Here is a 7,776-nt window from a genome sequence, read left to right as displayed (position 1 = left end):
CACTTCCTCCTCCAACTTCAGGGTGTGGTGACTTTCTCTCTCACCCTTCTCTGGATTCTCTCTCCATCCCCTAACTGGTTCTCAGCTCCTCTGTCATCACTATTACAACTTCCCTACAGTAAATTTCCTCCACTGTGAAGACTTGAGGAGTTTCTGTTTTCCTAGTTAGACCCTGATGAGACACCCCAAACATGTGGGCACTGAATCTTCCTCTACTGGGAACCTCACCTTCATTTCCCTGATATGAGGGTGTACTCTGGCTAATCAACTGCGATTCCTTCCCCCATCCTGGGTCCGTGAGGACACCTGAGCACCTTTTAGCTGAGGCTTTCTTTCTGTGTCAATGCCATCTTGGATGGAATCCAAGATCAACCGACTGCACGTGTTCTAGATTTATTCCTCAGGAAATACCGTAGAACACAGGTGGCAAACACAAGGCCCGAGGGCCAAATCTGGCCCTCTACCTTGTTTTATCCAGCCCAGCACCTTGCTTCTATCTGGTGGCTGTGCTGAGCTCCTTGCCCCGCTAGCTAAGGAGTAGTTACATTTATACAGTCCTAAAGTTACATTCGGCCCTTTGAAGGCAACCACAGGCTGATGTGGCCCCCAGTGAAGATGAGTTTAACACCCCTGCCATAGAAACTATCAGTAGAAATCCAGTTATTTCCTCTTTAGCCTGGGATCCACCCCCTCCCCCCCCCAAACAGACTTTGAGGCAAAGGCTTCTGTATGAGCACTTAATTTAGGAATGCGGTCCCAAGGTATGAGAATGAGGGATGCAGGAATGAAGCATGGATGCTGTAAGAGTTTCCTGTTATCGCTGGGTCTTAGAAACAACACAGATTTATCATCTATCTCACTGTCCTGAGGCCAGGAGTCTGGAGTAGGTCATGTGAGCTGAAGTCTAGGTGTTTACAGAGCTGTTTTTTGGGGGGGCCTCTGGAAGTAAAAACCCGTTCCCTGGGGATTTTTAGGAGGGAAGAGCGAGTTAGTGTTTTTGTTTGTTTTTGAGATTCTAGAGGCTGCCACTATTCCTTGGCTCACGACCCCTTTCTCACGGGACTCCAGCCCCTTGCTTCTGTCGTCTCACCTTCTGTTGTCTCTAACTCTACTGTCCCCTTATTATAAAGATGCCTGTGATTCTATCCGGCCCATCCCGATCACCCAGGATACTCTACCCACCGCAAAATCTTTACTTTTATCACATCTGAAAAGTCCCTTTCGCCATGTAAGGTAACACATTTACAGATTCCAGGGACAAGAACGTGGCCATCTTTGGGGTATTGCTATTCAGCCTACCACAGATTTACTAGCCACTGCTATGGCAAGTCCTTCCCACAGAACCTTTTGATGAAATCCATCTCAGAGCTGTCCACCTAGGGGGAGAGAGGTGAACAAATTTACCTGGCAGCACCCTTCCTCTGCGATCGAGGTTGGTCCAGGGGTATTAAGTCCCCCATAAGTCTGGGAGTCACGTCCCTTAATGTGGAGTATGGTCCTACCGCATCCCATGCCACAGCAGCCCCCTTACAGGAAGCAAAAGGTTCAAGGTAAGGCACAGTCAATTTTTGCCTCCCTGTATGGCTGGAGTAAGAGATGACCTGGAGAATTTGAAAAGATTCATAAGAGGTGTCCAGTTCACTTCCCCACTCTAACCCGAAGACGCGAACAACTTGAGCGGGTTTGTCTCTCCTTCTCAGGCATGAGTCAGGTGTCACTCTGCGCTTCCTTCCTTCGAGCCTTCTCGCCAGGCTGCATGTGAACTGGAGGGTCCCCGTGGCCACATCTCACGGGGGAAGTAGTGGGAGGAGAGTGCAACCTTTCAAAAGCCTAAAGAGGAAGAATCAGAATATACCTCTAGTGACCGCCACAAGGAACTGATACAGAAAGAAGTTCCCCAAAATGAGACTAAAGCGCCAAGAAAGGCAGTTAAAGAAATTCTTCTCCCTCTAGCTAGAGACAAGTGTTACTGAGAGTTCAAACTCCTCCCAGAGATCTCCAAGGAGGGAGGCACCAGGGTGAGAGCATTTGAGCCCTGACCGGGGGTATTATATTATTAAATTGATTGGGGTGGCATTGGTTAATAAGATCGCCTAGGTTTAAAGTGTACATTTCTGTGATATGAGCTCTGTATGTTGCACTCTGTCCACCATGCAAAGTCAACCCACCACCCAAAGTCGAATCATCTTCCATCACCACACATTTGGCCTCTTTACCCTTCACTAACCCCCAACCCCCTTTCCTCTGGTGACCACCTGACCTGGTGTTTTTCTAAATGCTACCAGAGTGACAGAATAAAGGGGTGAACTGGGTAAGTTGTTCAGGTCACTGGTGTTCTCAGGAACAACCAAGCTTTAATGAACAAGCGTCTGGATTTGTTGAAAACCTTGAGCATCTTCATTCTCCTACCACTTGCAGAGACAGGAGGAAAGCACCTGTCTCGTACCGAGGATGGAAAGCAGAGCAAAGAGCAACACTGCGGGGCTGATACCGTGGCTGCGCACTGAGGCGGTACATTCCCACTCACCAGACACGCAAAGATTACAAGGAGGAAAGAAGAGCACTTTGGGACAGAGAATGAAAAAAATGGATACTCTGACAATTGCCTGGAAAGTATATATTGACATGTTTTTGCAAGACAAGTCGTTGCCCTTATCTACCAAAATGTAACAAATGCATGCCCTTTGACCCAGAAGTCTACTTCTGGAACAAATTGACAGAAATAAACAAATGAGCAAGAAAGTTATTGAAGTATATTTATTATAACATTGCTTTGAATTGAAAACCACCTGAAAAGTTTTTTTTATGAGTTGATTATTTATATACTGACATGGAAGTGCCTTCCAATATATAAAGAGAAATGAGCAAGTTGCAAAATAATAGATGTGTTATGACCCAGTTTATATTTTTAAAAGATAATATTTGCAGGTGGGAAAGCTTACGTGTGATTTGGTGATACTATCATATCTCTGACATGAAATGGAGCAGACTTTGCATTATACCGTCCCTACTGCGGCCACCATCGGTTTCCCAGAAGAGGAGCTATGGCACCGACGACAGTTCTGTTGTGTGACTGCCTCCAGGTAAAACAAGTGATTCGGTGATGGGAATGAGGATGAGCTCTGTGTGAACGAGAGTGCTAATAATGATAAGAAAATCCAGTATCTTCAACAAATGCTGCATATAATCAAATGCTAGATGTGCCCAGTGGTGTTTAGGTTGTGGCGCTATTCTTATAACTAGGGAGTTACTGAACTCTCTATAGGTAAGAAATATTTTTTTGCTTTAAATCCCTAAACTCTCTAGTTCCAAGTCTTTTTTTTCTATTAAGATGATTTATTATGTGAGTTTTTAAAGCAAAACAAGATTCTTGAAGATAATTATTAAGCTTTAGCAGGACAAATTGTAGATGTTTAGAAAAACCTAAAAGTCTGAAAACTTCAGGCTAAGCATGGCTCATGCTTTAAGACTTTAGGCTAAGAGGGATCATGGATGTTGCTCTCTCTGGCAAAACCTCACTAAAATAAGAATGAAGGAATAAAATATTCAAAACATAAACCCACAAGAACCAAGAGGATGTAAGAGGATACAATAATGAAAAGGAGGTGTCAATACATTTTTGAAAGATGGAAATGCGATAAAGAACCAAGAAATTGGAACAGCAAATGCCCCGGTTGGTGGGGGGAGGGGCAGGAGGCTACCATGAAGTGAGTCTCTTCGTTCCAAAAAACCCACAGAGTCCCAGGCACTGGGGCACAGCTGTCTCAGAAAGCTGGGCAGGCGACTGCAAACAGGAGAGGGGTCTGAAGGCCATAACAGGGAGTTGGACCCCTAGATCCCCTTCCTCACCTGACGCATCCAGGCCATTGCTGCGGATCAGAGCTCAGAAGCAGGCTGCGGGCCCCTCCGTTGCTTTCCCATTTACAAGGTACTGAAACTCGCTCTCCCAGGGAGTTAGGGATAAGCTCTTCTCTGGAGGGAGAATGGCAAAAAGCTTGGGACTGCAACCTGCATCTTTATAATCCTGGGAAAACTGCCATTCTACCAGCAGGAAGGAGGAAGGATCTAAGGGAGTGGAAAAGGTAGAGAAAAAGCTTGAGCCCTTCAAAAAGAGAGGACAAGAGCCTTCTCTAGGGGAAGCAGAATTTAGCTCCAGGACTGAGAAGTAAAGCTATTTAATGGGCATTACATTAAGTGATATAATGTCCTTTTGTAACTGGTTTTGCCCCACAGGAAAAATGACATTGGCCACCCTGGGAGAGGGAAAAATTATTTTTACTCTACAATGGCTGAAAAAATCAAATTCAAATTCTAGACTTGTACCCACCGCAGTCAGCAGAAAACCCTGCCAACACAGACAGCTTATTCGGGAAATACTCAAACCAGCAAAATCCCAGCGCAAATAAGCATAGATTTCTGGTCCTTGGAATTAAATGGGAAAAGCAAAAGCCCTGGGGATATATTGTGGTGATCCCCAACTTCAGGAAGCATAAGCCAATGACACCAGGGTTAGAAACGCATCCAGAACCACCCAGTATTACATGAGAAATACATTTCCACGTGTAAGTTTTCTATTTGAACCCTCTCAAATAAGAGGTGGTCCTGTAAGAAGTGCTTACTAAAACAGGTTACAAAAGTCTGAGACTAGTATTAAGAAGACCTACAAATGGAAAATTTCACCAAATTTAACCCAAGTTGCTGGTGACAGTGAAACCTGAGCCCCCAGATGGCCTATATCACAATTAATCCTGACTTTGTTGTATCGGTGATCTAATTCCACAGTGCTGTTACATAAATACAACCTCAAAACCTCAGTGGCCCACAATAGTAAGTATGTGTTCTGCTCACAAGTTTCCAGGCCATCTGGGTAGTCCTGCTGCTCTGGGACAGGCTTAGCTGGTCTTGGCTGGACTCACTCCTGGATCTACCGTTGGCTGGGCCTGGTTATCTGACACGGCCTCCGTGTTCAGCTGGGATATCGCCTGTCTGATTCACATGGTCCCTCAGTCCAGCAGGCTAGCCCAGCACTGTCCTTATAAAGGAGGCTGGGCTTCGAGAGAGAGAGCAGCAGCACCCAAGGTTTCTTGGGGCTCAGGCTCCGAATAGACACATCTTCCTATCTGCTGCATTTTATTGACCAAAGCAAGTCACAAGGCCAGCTCAGGTTCAGGGGTGGAGACATAAACTCCACCTTTTACAGGAAGTGCTAAATTTCACTTTGCAAGGAGTATGGTTACAGGGAAGGGTGATACCTGGAGGCCATTTGGGCGATTAATCTACCCCACCAGCCTCTTGACCTAAGAGAATTAGTTCTGTGGGTAAATCAAAAGAACTTGGTTAAAGGCAATGTGATATCCTGAAAGAAAAAACAAATGAGGTGAGAAAAGTGCTGAAATTTGAATACAGTCTACATTTCAGTTAATAGCAATACTAATTTCCTACTTCTGACAAATTCATCACGGTTATAAGATGTTAGAGGGAGGAGAAGCTAGGTAAAGCACATGTGGAAACTGTACTGTCCTGGCAATTGCTCTGTAAAACTAAAATTCATTTAAAATAGGAAGTGCATTTTTAAAGGGCCATTATAGAAATAACCTGGAGCACAGGCCATTTTGGTATGCGGCACCCTTCTCGGGAGGTGCAACTGAAATGCACAGAATGCTCCGTTCCACATTCAGCAACCCCTGTGGCCTGGGAAAGCCTGGCAGCACTCGGGGCACGGAAAAGCCAGAGCAGGTGGCTTGGCCGGGGCCCGTCTCTGCAGACCTCCCAAGCAACAGCTCCACTGAGCCTCAGCTTCGGCAGGGAAGGCGCCAGGCTCAGCAGGACCAGTGGCTGTGCCAGCATCCTTTCTCAGTGTGACTGAAGGGGTGCTGACCTAGCTGGCTGTGGTGCCTGGAGCAGATGCCACATGGCCACAGGGCCAAGGTGCTCGGGGACTCTCTTTTCTTCCCTTTTTAAGTGAGTGAAATCTGGACTCTCCTTAGCCATCCCCTTGTGACTTTGTGAGAGTGACGAATGGTGATCTTCTTCACCGTGCAGTAGCTCTGAGTCTAATATGGAGGCTAAATGAGACACATAATACGCAATCACAGTGCAATGCAGTAAGGTCCATGTAGTGGGCATATGTTCTTGTCTGCTCTGACCCCCAACCTCCTCCAAGGGTGGTTAAGACAGGGGTATGTCCCCCAGCCCCACACCTGTGCACCCCAGAAGTAGGCACAGGACACCATGATATATCCCAGAACTGGTCCCTCAGAGCAACGCATCCCTCTGGGCCAAAGGAGAGGTACATGCCCCGAGGTGGTGTCATCAGGCTCTCTCCACCATATTCGACATGAGGCCTCTGGATAAAGGAGGGTCTTTCTGTCTCTGGTACTAGAAGCAGTGCTAAAAATACAGGCTGTCTTGGACTTGTATACTTCCAGCCATAATCTAGTTTGAGCTGGTTTCTGTCACTTGCACCCACAAGAATCCTGCCCAAAGCAGACATCAGTGCCTGGAAGTGGGGTGTTGGAAGTGACGCATTACCACTTGGGGTTGGTTGAGAACAGGAGGGATGCCAGGCAGTGGACATGGCCTTTCGTTCCCCAGGACGATGACACAGCTTGGTAAGTGGTAACAAGGCAGCTGGGCAGATTTCTCCTTTTTGTGTCCTGGAACGCAGTCCAGTTCACTTCCATGTGTCCACGGAACCAACTGTGACCAAGATAAAATGGGCTGACTGTCTTTCACTGTCTTTAGTTTGGTCCTAAAAGCTTCAGCCCAAACTGGCCCTCTGATAGCAGAAAGGGATGGGTCCACGTAGCCTCCCCAAAGAAATCATTTCTTCCTCAAGCAGTCCTCACGAAGATGCAAAGACTGATTTTTCTACTTCCAGAGGAGATACTACAGGGACACAGGAAGAGCTAGAGCACTGAGGAAACCTAATTTCCCAGGTCCTTATCAAACACTTTCCGCTCTGTGCTCCACACCTCAAAAAGGCAGCAACTTCCCCATTTTAAAGAGACATGCACAAGGATGAAGGCACATCATTATCCCAGCCCCACACCCCAAGGGCAGGGACAAAGAGGCAAGTAGGGAAAAACTCAATGTTGAGAAATAGAAACTCCAAAACCAGTTTGGATTCAAGGACCATGTCCTGGTACAATTACTGGTTGCTAGCCATTGGATTCCTGGGAATTGAACTGGCTGGCCTCCCTCTAAGATTTTCAGAAAGTGCTATTTCCAAACACATCACAATCCTTGCAAGCAGGCTTGAGTTGATTGCTCAGTCTCTAAGGCAAGCCCCAGGCCCCCAAATCTGCACCAGAAGAGAATGGGCCTCCAGCTGCTCTTCCTGAAATATAAGGTAAATTCAAAGAAAAGTTTACAGGAAGCCCCATTTTATTGTGCCTCTGACCCAAGCACTGGTGTGGCACAATCAGCAATAAATTCAATTTATATTATGTTTTCATCTCCATCTGGCTTGTGTGTTTAACCCACAGTTGATTCAGAATCTGGAAAGACAGAAGGGTAAGTAATTAAGTTCTGCCTTAAACCCTAATTCAAGGGAGTTGGTACTTTACCTTGTGGGCTTGGGGGAACAGTAGGGACCAATCACCAGGATGAAGGTGATAAAACTTATGGTACATTTTGTCAAGGGAACTCTGGCAACATAGTGTATCTGTAAGAAAAGGGTAAGGCTGGAACAATGAACAAAAAATTGTATAAGCGATAGCAGTAGGAAAACTAAGGCAGACTTAGACTACCAGAGCTGCCATGAGTAAGAGAAGC

Source organism: Phyllostomus discolor, chromosome 11 (genome assembly GCF_004126475.2).
Source record: "Phyllostomus discolor isolate MPI-MPIP mPhyDis1 chromosome 11, mPhyDis1.pri.v3, whole genome shotgun sequence".
Lineage (NCBI taxonomy): Eukaryota > Metazoa > Chordata > Mammalia > Chiroptera > Phyllostomidae > Phyllostomus > Phyllostomus discolor.
This window is presented reverse-complemented; position numbering follows the sequence as displayed.